The sequence below is a fragment of the Acartia tonsa genome, chromosome 10 (genome assembly GCF_053477335.1).
Source record: "Acartia tonsa isolate MP-2025a chromosome 10, ASM5347733v1, whole genome shotgun sequence".
Taxonomy (NCBI): Eukaryota; Metazoa; Arthropoda; class Copepoda; order Calanoida; family Acartiidae; genus Acartia; species Acartia tonsa.
Window position 1 is genome coordinate 20124550 of NC_137269.1, and position 19675 is coordinate 20144224.

General features: G+C 29.6%; 1 protein-coding gene and 1 pseudogene across 1 annotated transcript in view; one reads left to right on the forward strand and one right to left on the reverse strand.

Moving 5' to 3' along the window:
- LOC145330712 (uncharacterized) overlaps positions 1-19675 on the forward strand; it is a 158936-nt gene that overhangs the window by 28923 nt on the left and 110338 nt on the right. The window lies entirely within an intron of this gene.
- LOC145330917 (small nucleolar RNA U3) lies at positions 12631-12712 on the reverse strand (annotated as a pseudogene).

Here is a 19675-nt window from a genome sequence, read left to right on the forward strand (position 1 = left end):
TCTCCATTTAAATTCCTGGGCCCCTTATCTGTCCTTTCTCTCCCCCCAACACCCAATTGTCCAACCGCCCCAACAGCCAAATGCAACAACTTTCCCTTTTCTCAAACACAACACAACAACAACAACATCAACGAAAATGCCCGAAAACAATTCTTCCATCTACTCCCCCCTCTTTCCCCCGGCTCAGCCAATCTTTTCATCCATCTCTTTTTAGAACCAAAGCTGCTCTATAATTAACAACTATCGCTAGGTCTTTATGGTAAACAAAATACTCAGACTTGGCTTTAAGTAAAATTAGAGGGTAGCATTTTATTGATTAAAATTATAACTTATATTATAACTTAATTTTTTTCAGTCCTTCAACTTCTATGTTTTTTTTTCATTTGAATTACTCAGTCGTAGTGAAAAACAAACATACGATCATACACTAGTTAAATGAAGCTAAGTTTATTGTGAATTAAATAGCCGATAGTCTCTGTTGTGGAAGCTAGGTTCCTTGTTTTGTTTCATGTAATTCAAAAGTTGGTGTCCTTGATTTTTCCAACTTTGGGCACTCACACACACACACACAACACACACATATATCTAGAGTCAGACACATACACACACACACACACACACACACACACACACACACACACACACACACAGGCACACACACAGGCACACACAGACATTTATACTAACTAGCGGCTGCGACTTTAGCATCCAGCAATAGCCTAGTAAAATCATTTTAAGACTAAATCATAAAATGAAAAGCCAAAACCACCCATGACCTCAGTAAAGCTTTCCTTAAATATTGAAGCTCAGTTATCATCGAGGTTCCAACCTAAAAACAAAAAACCTTACTACTTTATATAGGAGGATAAGCAGAATTACAATGTAATGACGTTATTGGAGGGAAGAAATAAATTCAAAATATCAATCATACTTCTTTTTAGCATTAAAACTATCTATGTTCAAACGTCCCCCGAAAATGTCTTGGTGGGGGTGGAGATTTGGTTATAGTCCAAGAAGAAAATTATATGTTGTGTCTATGTATGATATTTGGATAGCCAATTATTTGTATGTGGAGGGTCTATTTCAACTTTTTCTTGAAGTTTTTAAAAGAAATTTTGAAAAGGAAATAGTTTTTATGTAAAAGCAAATTTTGGAAATGGGTACCTACTGGAAAAAAAATGACAAATTTTGATCGAATCTGATGTTCAAAATTATTTTTTGATATTTTTTAAAAGAATTTTGGTCAACTTTGATTAAATATGACCTTTGTCATTTTTTGGGGGTTGTTTCATGTCTAATTTTACGCAATTTTCAAAAGTTGTTTTGAATTTAAAGATTCGCAAAGTCTTGTTCTTAAATTAGCCAATTTTTGGAGCCTTAAAAGGACTTTTTTTTATAAGCATGGCTACTATTTAATTATTTACACGTATGTCCAAGTAAATCAAATAAATATAGTTTTTGCTTCAAAATGGAAAAAAGACAACACTTAAATTGCCTTAAATCATTTTTTTTCGGTCGTTTTGAATCTATTTGTGCTTGTTTTCGTGGCTATTAAGACCTTGATTACACCTTAGCTCCTAATTATTCTTTAGTTTAGGGTCAAATTTGAAAGAGAGAAAATTCCTGTCAAATTTTACGACCATTCTAAGCGTTTTATTGTAGGGGAAAACAGAAAGTTTGAAACAAAGCGAATTCACACCTTTAACATTCATTGAAATTATGCTTTTTAGCAGGAACAACTGACCCTTTTTGACAAACAATTCTAAGTAAAATTTCCTCACAGCCCATTTTCTTCTTTTCCCTCGTCTTACCCATTTCCCTCTAGTTACAGAATAAGTTTTACATCAACATTACGACACTGAAATATCCGAATTTCCAGCATTTTCAAATGAAACTAAAACAAAATTAAAATTTTTTACAATTGAAGATACTTTTTTCTCCCACTTACCTATTCCTAAAATATGTCATGTTACTTTTAAATCCTCCCCTTTTTAATAATTATTTAAAACTGTATCTAAATCATATGTATCCTATTCTATTATATTTTTTCATCTAACATTGTTGCGAAAAAAAATTTATTGCCAAATAAATGCGATTGTTATTGAATTACAAAAGCTATTATATTTCAATACTTTGATAATGAAATTAACTGTTTTTTTTATATGATATTATTGATATCATACTGTTTTAAGTCATTAAAATCATTTATTATTTTATTGTGTTTATTGTAACAAGGAAACATTATAGCTCCATATTCTACAAGGAATTTGTAGACCATGTAGAATTATATTAATAAATATAAAATTCCAACAACATTTTTGCTATTTTTCTTTAAAATATGAACCATGATAAATGTTTATTCTGTTAGCAGCGCAAATACTCAATATAAAGAATAATTTACATGCGTTCCTCTATTTGATGTGTCTTAGGGGGCTGGTCGACCCCCCCCCCACACTTCTTAGTCGCTAGTAGTATTTAATTTAGACCGGTCAAACCTGATTAAAGGATAAATCTTACTTTATATTATTTTTGCTTGAATAAAAATGTAATGTTTAAAAACGTTGCTGTAGGTATAATTATAACTACTATAATTAAACAAATGAATGTTGTCTTATGTTTATACAATTCTGACAATATTATAAATTGATATTAGCTTTAATTATTACTTTAAATTGCAGAATAATATAAAATCATTCTTTCTTTTAAAACATCAAAAAGGAATAATAAGTTACTTTACATATCAATATATTTAGCTATTTCATTTCTCTTGCGGTTTTATATTTTTGTTTGATAATTATTCAAACAACGTTGTCCTTCCCTTAAGGTATATTTTCTTTCTATATTTCTTTTTCATTTCTTCTTTTCTTTGCTTTTCTTTGCTTTTATTTCTTGTTTTCGTTTTTTTCAAGTATTAGCTTTCCCCCTCCCCCCCCCACTTTACCATTAGTATTTACTAATATATCTAAGAGTAACGGGGAGTAAACTTTCCACCGCTCAACTCAATCTCCAATTCTTTTCCAACAGAAACGTAAATAAAAAGAACCAATCTTAATTTAAATTGTCTTGGTTTGTGGCCCCTGAGAGCCAACGAAAAAGGAAATAACCCAAAAAAAAATTAATAGCCATTCGTTAACTGTTTACAAATTTTAAATCATAAGATTAAGAATTTGATTATTTTTTACTTAAACCTTTGCCTAAAATGATCTAGAATTGTATTTAGTAAGACTAGACCCTGTCTAAGCTGACAAGACTATTAATATTTGCCTTACAGGAAAATTTTCTAAAACTACTCTTTATCATTACTTGTAGGGATAAATCAAAACTTAAATGGATTATGTGTAAAAGTTTTCAAAAAGTATTATCGGATCGAGGAAAGAAAACAAAGTAGCGGGTTTCGTTGTATTTTCACAGTAGCTTTTCCCAACCCTGCAGGGCAATTATAAATATTTACCTAATCTATCCTAAACAAACCTATCAAAAGCTACTGTGAAAATACGACAAAAAACCACTACTTCGTTTTCTTTCTAAGATCCGTATTTTCTTTGATAGCAGACCACCAATAAACCCATTTGAATTATCAAGTTTTGAACGTTTTATGCTTTTAAATTAGGATTGGTAAAGTAATACTTTGAAGAACCCCGGATGGTTAGAGTTTTAAAAGAATGAGTGCACAGTCTTGTTTGCCGTTTCTGTGATCTTTATATAAATTATATTATATAATTAATATTTCATAAAAAAAAATTGTGGAATTTTCATACAAACTACTTTTCCCTTTAGCACAAATTTTGTTTCCTAAAAATTATACTTAAAGTCTACCCTAGTCGTTTATTCCGTATAATTATCTTTTATAACTATATTTACTTATTATTCTAATAGGTACCTTTCTTTTTTAAAATTAATTTACTTCATAAAATATAATTATAAAGTACATTTCTAATTTTGATAACTTTTTGGTCAATTGAAGAACGCATGCCTCTACATAAGACAAAATACTAAAGTTCCTACCTTTCAATACAGCGCCATTAAATGTGAGGGGTGAAGCCACTAAAAATGAATCTAGTGGCAAAATTACAAAAAAAATGAAACAAAATTCCTGTACAAAATGTTAGATTTACGATGTGAACATAATCTAATTATATAGTATCATCTCTTTAATTTTTTGTTTACATAATTTGACATTAGGTCACAAAGTCCCCAAATTTTTCATATAATTATACCTTTAATTGCATACCAATTTAGTAAATTGTCCACAAAAAAAAATAAAAAAGATCAATTTAGAGTAAGTTTTAAAAATCTATGTAGAATTATTTTACATAAAAATGAAAATAATGGTTACATTTTTAATCATTTTTTGGGCTTTTGATCTTCAGAGGATTTTTAGATTTCCAGGGCACTTCGCGCATTACCATCACAGAAACAATAACCTGTGCACGCACCTATGGTTACTGTCTATAAAAGAAAGGAAATAAGGTAAAAAGAATAAGAATAATTCTATATTTCTATTTAAAAAGAAATAAACAATACTTTTTTTCAATTCTTTATGTTTTTCCTGTTCAATAACAGCAAAGCTGCTCTATTGAATAGACTTATACGTATGTATACGATTACGTCATAATATATTTTTTATCAAATTAATTGGTGCAAGAAATACCGCCTGGAAATTTGCTATAATAGTTAATTTCATAAATTAAGAAAATATACTTAAGGGGCGATTCATCGTATTTTCACAGTAGCTTTTGAGAGGTTATTTTAGATTAAGTTAGGTAAGTTAAGTAAGGTGGTTGCCCCACAGGGGTAGGTAATTGCCCCCGCAGGTGCTAGAAATAGGAGAAAAGGTACTGTTAAAATACGATAACACGCCCCTTAAGAGGCGTTGCCACGAAAGGGACTATACCAAAATATTCTTTGTTCAAGTTTGGACATAATCATCCTTGTTTCTAGTTCCTGATCTAAAAATAATTCTAGTGTCTGCTCAAACTTGACACACGGACAAGTATCAAGAAATATTATTGTAGAAAAGTTTCGACAAATATTCAATATGTTTTGGTCAGTTTTAAGAAGTAGTTTTTGAGTTAGGGATGGGAATCCGTCGAATTTTTGGGCCGGATTCGGATTCCGGATTCTGAAGGAATCCGTCAAAAAAAGTGACGGATTCTTGCGGATTCCGGATTCTTATTTTTGGCGGATTCCGGATTCGGATTCCGGATTCTAGCAGTATTTTAAAAGGCCGTCCGTCACAGAGGGATAGCTTTTTTCGTTAATTTATCACTATGTTACTTGGTTGAAGCCTTGATTTGTTTAAAGTGTTGACTTACAGCATAACTAAAACATTTACATCACATTAGTAATTATTAAAATTTGTTATGTAGAAAATATTTTTTGATCTTTGCCTTCAAACAGAGGGAGTTGTAAGAAAAAAGACGGTAATTTTAGCCTACCAATTTAGAATCCGGAATCCGCTATAAAAAACGGATTCCGGATCCGGATTCGGATTCCAAAATTGGCCGAAAATTGGGCGGATTCCGGATTCCGGATTCGGATTCCGGATCCGGATTCCCATCACTATTTTGAGTAAAATTCAAACCATGCCAAAAATGTAAACAAAATTGTGGAAGGTACTTTATACTTTAATAGGTTTATAGAAAATTTATCCCTATCTAAAACTCAAAATCATAGGGAAATAAAAAACACATACAAACAAAAAATAGACCTATAAGAGTAAAGAGCTTTGCCGCCTAAAAGCATTATTTTTTAGTAATTTTGGAACAGACTCCAACCCCGTACCCTAAAACCACCAATAAATAGTTTAAAACCTGCTCAGGCCATTACTAAGCTCTTATACTCATCCTTCTTCTACTATTTTCTTCTACTAAAAAATATTTCAAAGATAGAAGTGTTCTTTATTAAACGAAAAGTTATAAGCTATATTTTTAGATTTCAACCTCTAAACTATTACCTCTTTTTCAAAAACATAATCATTCAAAGACAACATGTATTTCAAAGCAATAAAATAGATTTAGATTTTTATCAAACAATGAAATATTGATACAGATATATCACAAAGGAAAGTTAAAGAAACATAGATAAATGGGAGATATAGATGGAAAATAGATAAGGATAGCAATGCGAATTATTATTAAAGATATTCAGTTATTTGGATAGAAAAATGAATAAAATTCTATAAGTGAATGAACAGAGATAGATAGATAGATAATCCTATTAAATGATAGATAGATATATCCCTATACTAAAGTAACAGGATGTTTGTCTGTGTGTCTGTCTGTCTGTGTGTACCGAAGGATCTCGCTAACCGCTGAACCGATCGGGTTCTCCTTAACAGGGTAGATTCTCATATGTCCTGGGAAGGTTTTTTAACTATTTTGGGGGAGGGTACTACCACCCTCCCAAAAGAAATGACAAAAAAATTGAAAATTTTCTCAAAATCTGGGAGACTTCAACGTCAAATAAGGAGGTATCGTACATAAAAATTAACTTTAACAAACAAAAACATTTAAAGTGCCACTAGAGGCCTCTAGGGGCGTAGCCGCTAGTAATCCTATATAGTAATAGATAGATCATCCTGTACTATGATAGATAGATAGATATGTGTGTGTATTGGTGTATTTTTCGTGGTTTAGGTCTAATTTACATACAAAATTAATAAGGTCCTATAGTCTAATAATCATATTAGTATAACACCACAATTCTATTTACGGCTAGGCTACAAATCTATTATGACACCATAGATATGTAAACGTTAGAAACAGCCAGAGAAAGCTCTGAAAAACCATTTATGACATTGCGGCGTTAAAATTGTTTCAGACGAAAATTTTAAATTTTTTACGTAGTTTATCAAATAAATGTTGTTTGTACATTAGAACATCTAGAAAGGCCTTAGAAACTTTTAAGTCTACAAGTTTGCGTTTTAAAGCATATTTTATTTGGTTTTGTAATAACCTTTCAACTTGAAATGTTTTTATTTATGAATGGTTACGAAAAAAACTTGGCTTCTTTAGAAATAAATTAAAGTAATTTTAACTGTAATAAGACCTTTTGGAGATGCAGCTACTCTTTACCTTATCTATTATTTTTTTCACGAATAATTGGTTTGTAACTTAGGATGTTGTCAACTTTGTTACTGTATGCTATTACCTAGCCTTTGAGGACAGTAATAAAAAAATAATAGCTGAAAAACAATAAAACTTCCTTTCAGTAGGGAACCAATCAGTGTAACAGGTAGCAAGATCTTATTTGACAAACAAAAACCCAAGAACTTCATATAATTGGAAAAATCTAAATGTATTGTGTAAATTTCTTATGGGTGTTGTCATCCTTGTTTACATTTCTTTCTGATAAGTCCTGCAATAGTTCTTCAGTTGTTTAAATATTTGGTATTACAGTTATATATATACCTTAACTAGTTTGCACAGCGTGGTGTGATATTTGTTTTTATATTTCGGCCAAGAAGCACCCAAACTTTGAGAAAGTTTTTTAAATTGACTCTTCCTTCCTGTCTTATTATTTGGGGAGGGAGGTGACATTAGACTGAAAATTATACTTGTATCCAAAGTTTATTTACACATTCTTTCTTGGACCACAAACTATTGAACTTTTAGTAAAATGATTGGTTGGTTCAACTTAACTTTGTAATAAATTTACCATTAGTAATTATAATATAGATAAAGTTGTTTACCAAAATTGAGATGTACATCAATTTATTGTCCATTGTCTTATCTCTTTATTTTATATCGGTCTTTTTTTCTGACTGTCTGCGCACCACAAATCTTTCTATTTATCCATCTTGCTTATAATTTATCTATTTATCTATTAATTTTAACCCAAAAATAAAAGCTAAAAGTCCCATTCACTTTAATACTACAGAACACTCTAGATCCCTTTAACAGGTACAACACATAGTAGCAGTAGGAATATTAATTCTTACACAGCCCTCTAGATCCCTCTAAGGGGCACATAACACTTTGCGCTAATGACAAGGGTTCTGTTTTTCAAATACATGTCTCTGCATCTCACTAAGGTTGTCAGTTTTGTCTACTTATCTTCTCGATTTTGTCGTTTCAGCTTCTTATAACATGACATCACAGAGCATAGCTTTTCTGAAACTAATGAAAATAAAAACTTGTGCATCCAAAGCTGCATTTTTCTGAATAAGAATTTAAAGCCTTTTTGCAATTGTCTTGTGATCTAAGTAACATAATACACATTTTAATTAGAACTATTCTTTAATAGAACGTGTTGAGTCAAAAGGGTATTAATTTAAAGAGAGAGGGGACAATGAAATGTTTATAACAATAGTCCCCAAGTTTTATAATAACGCTTCTTACGCGTTAGCTTAACATCTTTGGGGACTTATACTAAATTTTTATTAGTTGGTTTATATAGTTGATTGTTAAAGCGTTTCAACTACTAATCGTAATCTAATTGAACAGAAGGGTTATGCTTCAGTGCGTCATAATTAGTGATGTATATGAGCTTATCGGCCATTGTCTTATCCCTTTAGATCTCTAGTATTACTTAAATTATACAGACTTTTCTCTTAGAGTAGCTTTGATACCAAAGTCTTTTTTTGTGTGAAAATAAGTTGTTCTGCTGCTTTGGTACTGTTTCTTTCTTGTTGAAGAAAAAAAGAGAAATTCATTTCCAAATAATTGTTTTCCAATTTTGAAATTATGTAAATAACTTTGTATGCTTAGACTGAAAGATAGGTTGATGGATTTTATGTAAGATAGCAAGAAAGATAGAAAAAAACACGGCATTGCAAATTAATCTTTAACATATAGCTACTTTACTTTGTAGCATAAGAGATAGACAGATAGCCAGAAGATAGATGGATAGTGGGATCAAGTATATGAGAGATAGCTAGATAGCCAGAAGATAGAAAGATAGTGGGATCAAGTATATGAGAAAGTCTTTAGTTGATATGCTATAATCTTATTTTGTGGCGAGATTATGTTTATAAAATACTCAAGAATTTTCACATAGCCATAGTGGAGTTGATGTTCGTCTGCCTGTTCCCTGATAATTATGCTAATCATTGGACTGTTAAAGATTTCTTTTCAAGAAAGCCTCATACGTACAGTTTTTTTTATTTACATTATTTTTATACCCATATAAAATTTAATCATTAGTTTTAAAAAATATAGTCTTTGCTGAAATGTATTGACACGTTGCAAAACAGTCCCATAAGAAAAAGATTTCTAATACTTCACAATCCAAAAAAGAAGCCGAGAGAGGAGAGATGGAAATTAGAGAGAGAGGGGGGGGGGGGGTGAAAGAGGAAGAGAAAAAGAGATAACTGTGAGGACGGGTTTTCTGAATATTGAGGGTGAACAATAAAAATTAAGATAATTCTTATGTTTATTAAAATCAAAGTTATGACAAAAACTAATTCTGTAATGAAAAATTTTATAGGTTGTTCGCCTTTACTTATGTCATAGACGTCCAAAAGTGGGGGTAAAGGGGTGTTTACTTCCTTCAAAATTTTTTTAAAATCCATTAGATTGCTTACTCTCAAACATTTAAAACTCCTCATTTTGCCCCCCACCCCAAAAAAAAAATAAAATAAAAAAAGTTTAGTTGTCCCTGGACTAAGTCCATACCTTTACTAATCAACCATTTATAATTTTAAGTAAGCTAAGGGTTTTCTAAAAAATCCTCCAACCCAAGATATTTTTGGATAGCCGTAGTTATGTGATGTTAGTATGTAAGTATGATATGTAAGCTTTGACCCTTGCCCCTAGATACAAGTATTAGCATTCCAATACGGGATACAGTGACACATAAATGTCAAAAAATTTCTTTGGCAGATTTCCGTTATAGTATAGAACATATAACTAACCCACTCCCCCCCCCCCTTCTTCAGTATTTTGAATTTTCGTTTCTTATAACAAAAATTTATAAATACCTTATAAAAAGTTTTTTCTTCTTAATTTGACAAAGTTATTAATTGCTAATATAAACATAAAAATTAGGTTCATAATTAAAACATTAAAAAAACAGACTGTTAAAAAAGAAAACCCACAAATATTTTTGTCCTATTCCTTCATCCCTGATTTTCAACCCATTTGCCAAAACGTCTTCCTTCCGCGGGGTAGTGTACTGTCCATGCGAAAACTCTTAAAGTTAGCAAGCCATTTTTATGCGTTTAATAGAGGTTTTAACTTTAAAGAAAACCATTTTGAATGGATACAGTTTTTTATTTAGCACCTATCTTGTATTTAGATATATTGCTTTTAATTAAAATTAAAGGTATATTGCTACATGGTAAAAACTCCATCTTTCTCTCTCATATTTTGTGATAGGGTTAAAAAGGAGAGAGCTATCTCCTTTCTACTATCTATTTTATATGATAACATCACAGAATCAGATAAAAATTCACTTTTTTAACACTTTTAATTTTTGGGTATTATTAAGAATAAATACAATAAAGGACTAATTTTCTTCTGTAATTATTTCCCTCTTAATTTTAATACTTATTAAAAAACTTTTAATTTGATATATCATAAGGAATATTTTGTCTGAATTAAAGGTTTCTAAAAGGTTTAACTTTTTCCAGTAGGTTTGTGCATTTCAGGAAAGCTTTTGTATATATAATGTGAACGCTTTAAGGTATTATCTTGAAACACAACAATTTCAAATATATAGCCACATATTGTTTCTTCACAAGCCCAAGATATCTCAAAATTGATTGCTAGGGCTTGTAAAGAAACCATGTGAGTATATTTGTTCGCAGGAGGCCTTATTTGTAAGCATTTAAACAGAGTAATGTCCAAATAGTAGAAAACATGTATTATTTTGTCTTATACCACTCTCCCAAAGGAAAGGTTTAAAAGTTAAGCTTTATCTTCCCTTCTTTACAGAAAATTATTCCTTTTCTTTGGATGTATATAAGAAGGAAAAGTAAGATGACAACATCCGTAATAGTTTTCACAAAGTAGTATCATGTCTATGTGGGTTTGTCTTGCTGTTTGCTATATCATATCTCTAAAACGGCTAGAAATATTAATGTTTACTTTTTAGGAACTTTCTATTCTAATCCTCAATTTTTGCAGGAAAAAAAGCCCAAGTAAATAGGCAAACAAACTTTCTATTACTCCTCGTCTTTAAAATTCTGGACATAGAAAAATAGTAGTTTAATGTTTAAAGTTAGTTTTGTTAAAAAATTAATACATTTTTTATAATTTTTTAGGTAAGTGTTGAAATTTTTGTTATTCTAATAATAAATGAACTACAGACAGGCTAAATATTTTAGGCTTTTTTTAGACTTTTTTATAGTGGATTTTTATATTTGTATATTAAATTTGTCTTATCATACATAGATAGAATTTTTATACACATATGAATTTTTAGAAAAATTTCATAACCGTAGATAATCTTTTTTACATGCCTTTTAGATTAACTTCTAGTAGCGAAGCTACTCTTTTAATTATTTTTGTCAAGATGTTTAGTGCTTTATTTTGATTTTAAGAATCATTGCAAATATTAGTTTTAAAAATGTTTTAAAGTACAAGGCATACGGCCCCTAGGAGCAAACAAAACAATGGTGACTTTTATAATTTTCAATACGAATTGCTTTTTATACGATAAGATTGAGCTGGTATTAGCCATACTGGAACAGCACTGCTGTAAAATTTGTATTCCTTTTTCTAAATCAACCTTGCATTTGATAGTCCTTGTTTTATTTATGTATTTAAGTTATTGAATTTAAGAAAAATGAGTTTCTAAAATTGAAACTTCCACAGAAAAATAGTTTTTTCATAGTTTATGATCCTTTTATAGCTAATTTTTTTGGGGGGGAAAACAAATAAATATTTTTTGTGCCATATATAAATGAAGGACAAATATTTTTTCCACAGTAATATTATTTTTGTATTTATACCTTATAATTAAAGGGGTACATGAATAAAACAATAATTATTAGAATATTGTTCTTCCATGGTAAATATTTAGTAGAAGAAAATAATGTTGATTACTTGCATTTATCTACAGACAGTACAAAACCTCTGAGAAAAAAGAAACCCTTTTTGTTTGTGTTGGTCTCTTGTAGAGCATTCAAATTTAAAATTAGGTCCCCAACCATGCAAGTGACAGTAACGTTATGTTTTTACAATACAAATGTGTTACAATTATTTGCCAGATAATCCTTGATTATCTTTCAGTATTGTAATAAGTTCTACAAACCACTTGGGAGCAGGGATGTCCAAGCTTTTTACTTTCAGGGTGGTAAAATGAAGATAATTTTTAAAAAAAATTTATGGAAGTAAATTGAGGAGTTTCAAAGTTTGATGGGGTAACCACCACATTTGCAGGGCTCTGCTTAGCGCCCAAATTTTTCTAACCTATCCTTTAATAAGAGAAGCATAATGAATACCTTTTTTCTTCACAAACATGATTCATAGACCCTTTCATGGTAACAACCGCGTACGCGGATAGTTACAGGGGTAAGTGACCATAAACAATATTCGATGCACAATTTAGTATGGGTGATATTAATTATTTATATTTGCTGTGTCGTATAAACATATAAAATTGACAGATAGTAGAAAGGAGAGTAATATTATTTGTCCAATTCATAACCAAAGACAGGAGCATATTTTCAGTAAAGCAAAGATTCCCAATAACGGATTTAGATAGGTTAGCAAATTTCGAAGTGAAAGATGTAAACTACAGAAATGATTCTGTGAAGTATAATCTCAGGTTTTAGATAGGTAGTCCTTCAAAATGTTTCTAAAGTCTAAAACTCTAATAAGATAATAAAAATTTAATGAATAAAGCTTATTGCATAAAAAGAGTGCAAAATCGGTATTTTATTAGCAATAATAACTCGTATTTCAATTGATATCGAAGACTTGGTATTTATAAAACTACATAGTAGAAATTATAATTCCTTTATCAGGAAAAAAATCTGCAGCACTATTTTTCAATGTAAATGCCTTTTGTAAAATATATTTTTAAAGTAAAGGAAGTTTCCTTTAACATTTTAATTCTTTTCCATGTTTCCTATCCCTACACTTGTTAATTTGAGGAACAAATTCTATTTGTCAAATTTTGACAGCCTGGGTAAACATATGATTTTAGAATTATAGGTAGATACTTCATTGACAAATATACCACAATCAGATGGATAGTTATAGACAATATATAGACATATATAATAGAATGCCTTCTTTTGCTGAGTTTGGAAGTGGAACTGTACATATACGTATTAAAAATAGGTTTAAAAACAATGAATTTGACAGCATCTTAGAGTTTTTATAAGGTTGTATAATTGACATTAAAACTGTGTTGATGTTAAAGATTATCATGAATGTAACTTTTTATATTGAAATTGTCAAAAACACACCAACGTATTCCCAATAGCACAGTGATTGTGTTTTTGCTGGTTGTATAAATGACAAAATTCCTGAGATCGGTTTTTAATAAATGCCGCGTTTTTTCGACAATTTTTTAGACATTGATTGATTGAACGAAGACGATGGGAGAGTATACAACATAAGAATTTAAAATTTTAAAATTATTATTTTAGCCATACAACTTAAATCCATTTTCGCTGCATATTTATCAATGCATCTTTTTAGATCTGTATTAGACATTATACAAATGGCCAATAATAATTTTAAAATTTTGAATACTTAAGTTGTATACTCTGCTAAAAACCTTATTCCATCTTGAAGATCAATGCCCCGTACGATTTTAAACGATTTTAACAGAGTATACAACTTGAAAATTCAAAATTTTAAATTATTATTTTAGCCATTTGTATAATGTCTAACACAGCTCTAAAAAGACGCATTAATAAATATGCAGCGAAAATGGATTTAAGTTGTATTAGACATTATACAAATGGCTAAAATAATAATTTTAAAATTTTGAATTTTTATGTTGTATACTCTCCCATCGTCTTCGTTCAATCAATCAATGTCTAAAAAATTGTCGAAAAAACGCGGCATTTATTAAAAACCGATCTCTGAAGAAATGTTAATAGATGAATATATAAAGAAAAAGAAATATGAAAATAGAGAAATATAGAAATTAAAGAAAGAAAAAGTAAAATGGCATTTTCTTGCTAAAAATTTGTTTATTTGACTTCAACACTTAAAATTTGACAAAGTAAATAGAAACAGAAATAAGAGTTTTAAGAAAGGAAGGGACATGAACTTCGGAATTCTTAGTACTTAGAATTTTGCCCTGGTTAAATTACATTATACGTTTATAAATAGGTATAGCTCAATTTTAAGATATTTACCCTTTTAATTTTAAGATAAAATATCTTTTCAAAAGTAAAACTAAATAAAATGTTTACTTTTCTGTATATTTCTTCCGCATTCAAGACAACGAAAACAAACAATTTTTGAAAAATGACATATCCAAAATTTTTGGCCATGTCACTTAAAATCATTTTTCAAATTTTTAATTTTACTTCCTCACAATTTCTTTACACTGTTTGGAATTTTCAGTAGCGGAGATACTTTATACTCATATGTGTAATCAGGGACGTTCAGCTTTTTGTTTTGAGAGGGGTAAAATCAGGGGTTTAAAGGCTTGGAGGGCGAGTAATCTAATATATTTTTTTTTTGATTTTGTGGGGGATAAAATGAGGGTCCACTCCCTGTTCCCCCCCCCCCTTTGAACGTCTATGTATGTAAAACAAAATTTTGTCATATTTATTAATGTTAATTCTTGAGAATCTTTCTAAGGAACAACTTGTCTTTTCATTTGCCCAAAAAGTTTTTCTTGTGCATACTTTTTTTATTTAGTTCGTTTAGTCGTTTAAGAGATATTACATGACATCCCACTGCTTTAAGATTAATATATGAAAGCAACACTTATAGTCAAAATTTTTGACAAGCATTTGTGTTTTTCAAGGACTTTTAATCATGTAAAATGAGCTTAACACTGCACTGTACTGCCCAAAATTTTCTTAAAACTTTGTGTTTTTATATTTTAGGGAAAAAAGATAATTTTGTTTCCTACGTAATTTTTGGAATCTAATCCTCATATTATGATCTATCTTACATTTATTACTCGTATTAAGAGAATCCATTATTTTTTGCTTTTTCAATGTAAAAACCACTCGTTGGCTAACAATAAAACTAGTTTGGTTTGGTAGAACACCCAAAACTTTAGCCCACCCAGCCCTTTGGGTTTTTCCTTGCGGGGACAATTTGTCAACAATTTTACATTTTTCAGAACCATTGTACGTCTGTCTAAAATAGAGACAGTGACAGGTTATATGAAAATAAATTCAAAGCAAAAAATACACAATATTAAGTTTTACAAGACATTTTATATAGTTTGTCCTAATGGATTTTTAAGTATTGTTATTTTTACTTTAATAGCAATTGACCTTAAATCTTTACATTTTATTCTGAAATGTTGTATAGAATCTTGTTACAAATCTTCGGTATCTAAAAAATCATATATATTATAAAAGAATATGTTTATACAAACAGACAATATTACACATTATCAAATATTTCTTATAGTAGAACATACCGTAAGTTTGACCGACTGTTTAACAACCAGATTTTTGGTAGATTTTTAAAATTTAAATTCATTAAGTGTATTGGGAAAAATAGATCTTTGTCGTGGTCTGTGATTTATTGACATATAAAATATAGATTTTAGCCATTCTTTCTTCATTAAGAGATTTCGAGATTTATCTATATATTGTCGTTGGTCTACCTTGTTGATATTTTTGCTAATATATAATATATTGTGTATTGTATAAACACTGTGACTAACACCTATCCAAACATATATCTTGAAAAAATAATTATACATTTGACACATGTCATACTGAAAGTGGATTTTTCTTCAAAAAAGGTGTTTAAAAATATATTTTAGCGTTAGATAATAGTTTTTTTTCAATAATAAGGAGATATGAAAGTCAGCTATAAATAACATTTAATTCTTGCTTAGAAAGAAGGAAAAATCATAATTTTAAGGTGAGGGATGGGAACCCTCCTCAAAAAAGATTGACATCTGACAAATACCTTAATGAAGCTCCCTAAACTGCAGTTCTCTAGTAATTAGAAAGTCCTTTGGTTACATACGGACAGTAAGACATTCATCTTTTTATATTAGAATTTATTTTTGATCACCCTTTCAAATACACATAAATGTGTAGGCTTTTTATAAATCTTTTTTTTGCCACCAGCGTCGTTTGACATTCATTTTTTTTTAAGCGGAGTTACCATTTAAATAGGATATTTGGTACGTCCGTACGTCTGTTTGGGTATGTTTTCTAAGATGCTATGTCAGACAAACATCGTATTTTGTCGTATGCATTGCTATAAGATCGCAGCATATTTGAGTCAGGCTGATTACTATCTGATTTTTAACCTCATATTATTGTGTTCTTCTATATCCTGAATTATACAACTACATTTGTTAGTTTATTTTATTTTCTATTTTAACTTATGGACATTGACAGTATTATTCCTTGTTTTTGTTAATACCAAAGGAACATGGTTTCTAACATATATTTAACCTTTCAACAACTTTTAGCTTCAAATCAAACTCTACAATTTGAGTTTTTATGTAAAGCTATATTATCATTTAATTTGAAATACCTTTTTATCTCTTGAAAAGGTTTAAATCATAGTCCAATATTAATTTGTTGGACCATAATCCGGGTGAGGGGTCTTACAGTCACCCCCCTCATAAGCTTTTTGGCTCTTATTTTATGTAGAGTTTGTTTGTTTTGATTTCTCTCATGTTTTTCGAGATAGCAAAGAGGGGTGGATAATAAAACAAGATATTTTAAGGAGCCCCTACCCCGTTTTGGGTTAAAAGAAGGAAATCTGTATAAAGGGGTGGGAAGTTTTGTTCTTGGGATTATATCTCTCAGGGGGTCTTGCCTAACCGGCAACAAATTAACCTAAAACATGTACTAGATAAAAGAATTTTTTAAAGGTATATTGAATTAATTTCTATCCTAACTAAAACGTTAGGAATTTAAACTTTATAGCTACAAATAAAGAAAAGTACATTTAATTCAAAGTCAAATGGATTTTCGGGCATTTTAACGTCAATTTCACTTTTTATTTCATTGTTTTTTTTCTTTCCCTAAAATGCCTAAAGATTTTGGAATGAAGGCCTTTTACAAAGTGCCTTGTAAATTTGTGTTCATATGATTCAACCAATATTTATTCAATTTTTAACGGCAATAAATCTTTCAATAATCTTATTGGTTCGCCTCTAGCCTCTAAAGGAGGTTGGAGGTCAGGAAAATGTCCTAAAACCTAAGATATTCTTAAAGCTTCACTGATTTCTACAACCCATTAAGACCAGCATTTTCCGAGATCTTTAGCTTCAGACAAAAAAAAACTTACTGCTTTAACTCAAAATTTCTAGATAATTTGTTCAACTAAATATGTTCCTAATCTTAATTATGATCATATACTAGCTTTTTTTATGAAGTGTGTAATATTGTCTGACGTGTATAAACACCTAGTAAATTAACCATAAATATAAAACCTAGTTTCTATTACACAAATACACACACACACAATCACTTTAAAATGTTTAAAATTACTTGTGTAACATTTTTCTTTAAAAGTTTAGAAATTTTAAGCAATATAATTTTGTAACGTATAATATAATAATTTATACAAATAAGTGATAAGAAAGCATCTATAGAGTAGGTACGCTACTAATAATTCTTCAATGTCAATATGAAACTTATCCAAAGAGTATTCTACTTCTTTCCTAGCCGTTAATGTGATCTTAATTGTAATCGTAATTTTCACAAACAAACTTTAATTTGTGAATGTCCTTTTTAGCCCAAAAATGTGTCTTTTTGATGTATAGTTGTATTTATATGCCAAAAAGACCATCAGAACCAAGGATGGATATTCAATAATTTTAATCATGTATTATTTGTGTATGTTTTTCATTTAAATGTCATTTTTAAACTATAGAAAACATTAGATTTAAAGAAAATTGTACTAAAATATTTTTAATATGTCTAAAAGACAACACAATTTTAGATGCCTTAAAGAACATTCATATAATATCAAAACAATTATTTTCTAATTGCTGTTGTCTTAATTTACTCTACTTTTCTAGCTTTTTAATTAAAAAAAAACATTTTTCAGTTACATGTTGTTTTGTACAAATTTTCAATTCTTGATATATTATGAATGATTTTTATGTTGAAAATGAAATTAGATGATTTTTTTGCCAATTTTATCTTATCCAAAACTAATTGTAGATTTATCACCTTTCCAAATCATATTTGAGTTCTCCATCGCTTTCTCTATCAATATTAGAAATAATCTTTGGAAAATTAATTTTACAAGTTTCTTACATTTTTAGCAACATAAGTAAAAAATACGCTAACAAACAAACAAGTCATAAAGGTCCTTGCATAAAGTAGCTGCGTTTATCAAATTTTATGCACTTCGAAACCCCCCATCTACACGCCCTTGTCCCCTTAACAATAGGCTACTTAGGTATCTGAAGTAATGCATATATTAGTTTCTTAAGGTTGCATTACGCTAATTTTTTCATGGAATGTTTAAAAGCAAAGCTTTTCTAAATTGAAGTATTCTGTATGAAAAAAACTTTATAATATAATCTTACTATTTATTATAGTATAAATATATATATTTATGGCTGATTAGACACTTTTTCATCTTTATGAACTTGATGGTTTAAAATGCTATTAAGCACTTATGGATGTTGACATCCTTGTTTTATGCACATAAAAAGCAATTGGATCTTGTACAAGATCGATCTTAAATTCTTTGGGGACAGATATAGGTTTTCTAATCCATAAATAAAAGTAACAGGATGTCTGTATGTGTATGTTTGTATGTCTGTACCGAAGGATCTTGCTAACCGCTGAGCCCTTATAGTTTTTCCTTACAGTGAATCTTCCCTAGGTCCATGGTAGGTTTTGTAACTTTATTGGGGTAGGCTACTCAAGAAAAATCGAACCTAGAAAAAATGACCTCCATAAAAGTTTAATTTAACTTTTTCTTTTTTAAACAAAATTGATTGTGGAGGGTCTACCTTCCTATATCCCTTCTTGTAAGTTTCCCAAGAGCTAATTTCTTTTTGTCTACTTGCAAACTATTTTTTTTATTAGTATTATTTCTCCGCACTGATATCTCAAATTTGAAACTTGAACTTTTTAAATAGCTATTTGATTTTTGCACACAGCCTTTGAGATGCTTGAAAAAGCATTTTTAAAAGTGCAGCTACTTTATAATACATACTGATTATTGAATATTTCACCAATTAAGCCCGCTTACCCAAAGAGGTATTTGAGTAATTCATGATTTATCATCCAGTGTCTTTTAAAAGAATTTTTGAAATTTTTAAAGTGTTATTTTAACAATATGGACAATATTACATATTAGCCAGATTTTGAAAATTCTTAGAATGTATTTTTGTTGAATAATAAAATAGCAAATGAAATCTGATGCTAAGTTTTTGAGAAAAAAAAACCTTTCTGATAACAACTCAATAGTGTTCTTTACAACGTTTTTAAAGAGACCTTGAGTTTTGTTTGGTTAGCCTATATGGTAAGTAGGAATACCAATTTCAGGAGGTTGGTATACCTTTGTGATTCCAGCTACAGTTATGTTAAAAAAGTGTAATATTACCTGTTTTGTATAAACACAACTCAAGGTTAATACACTTTGAA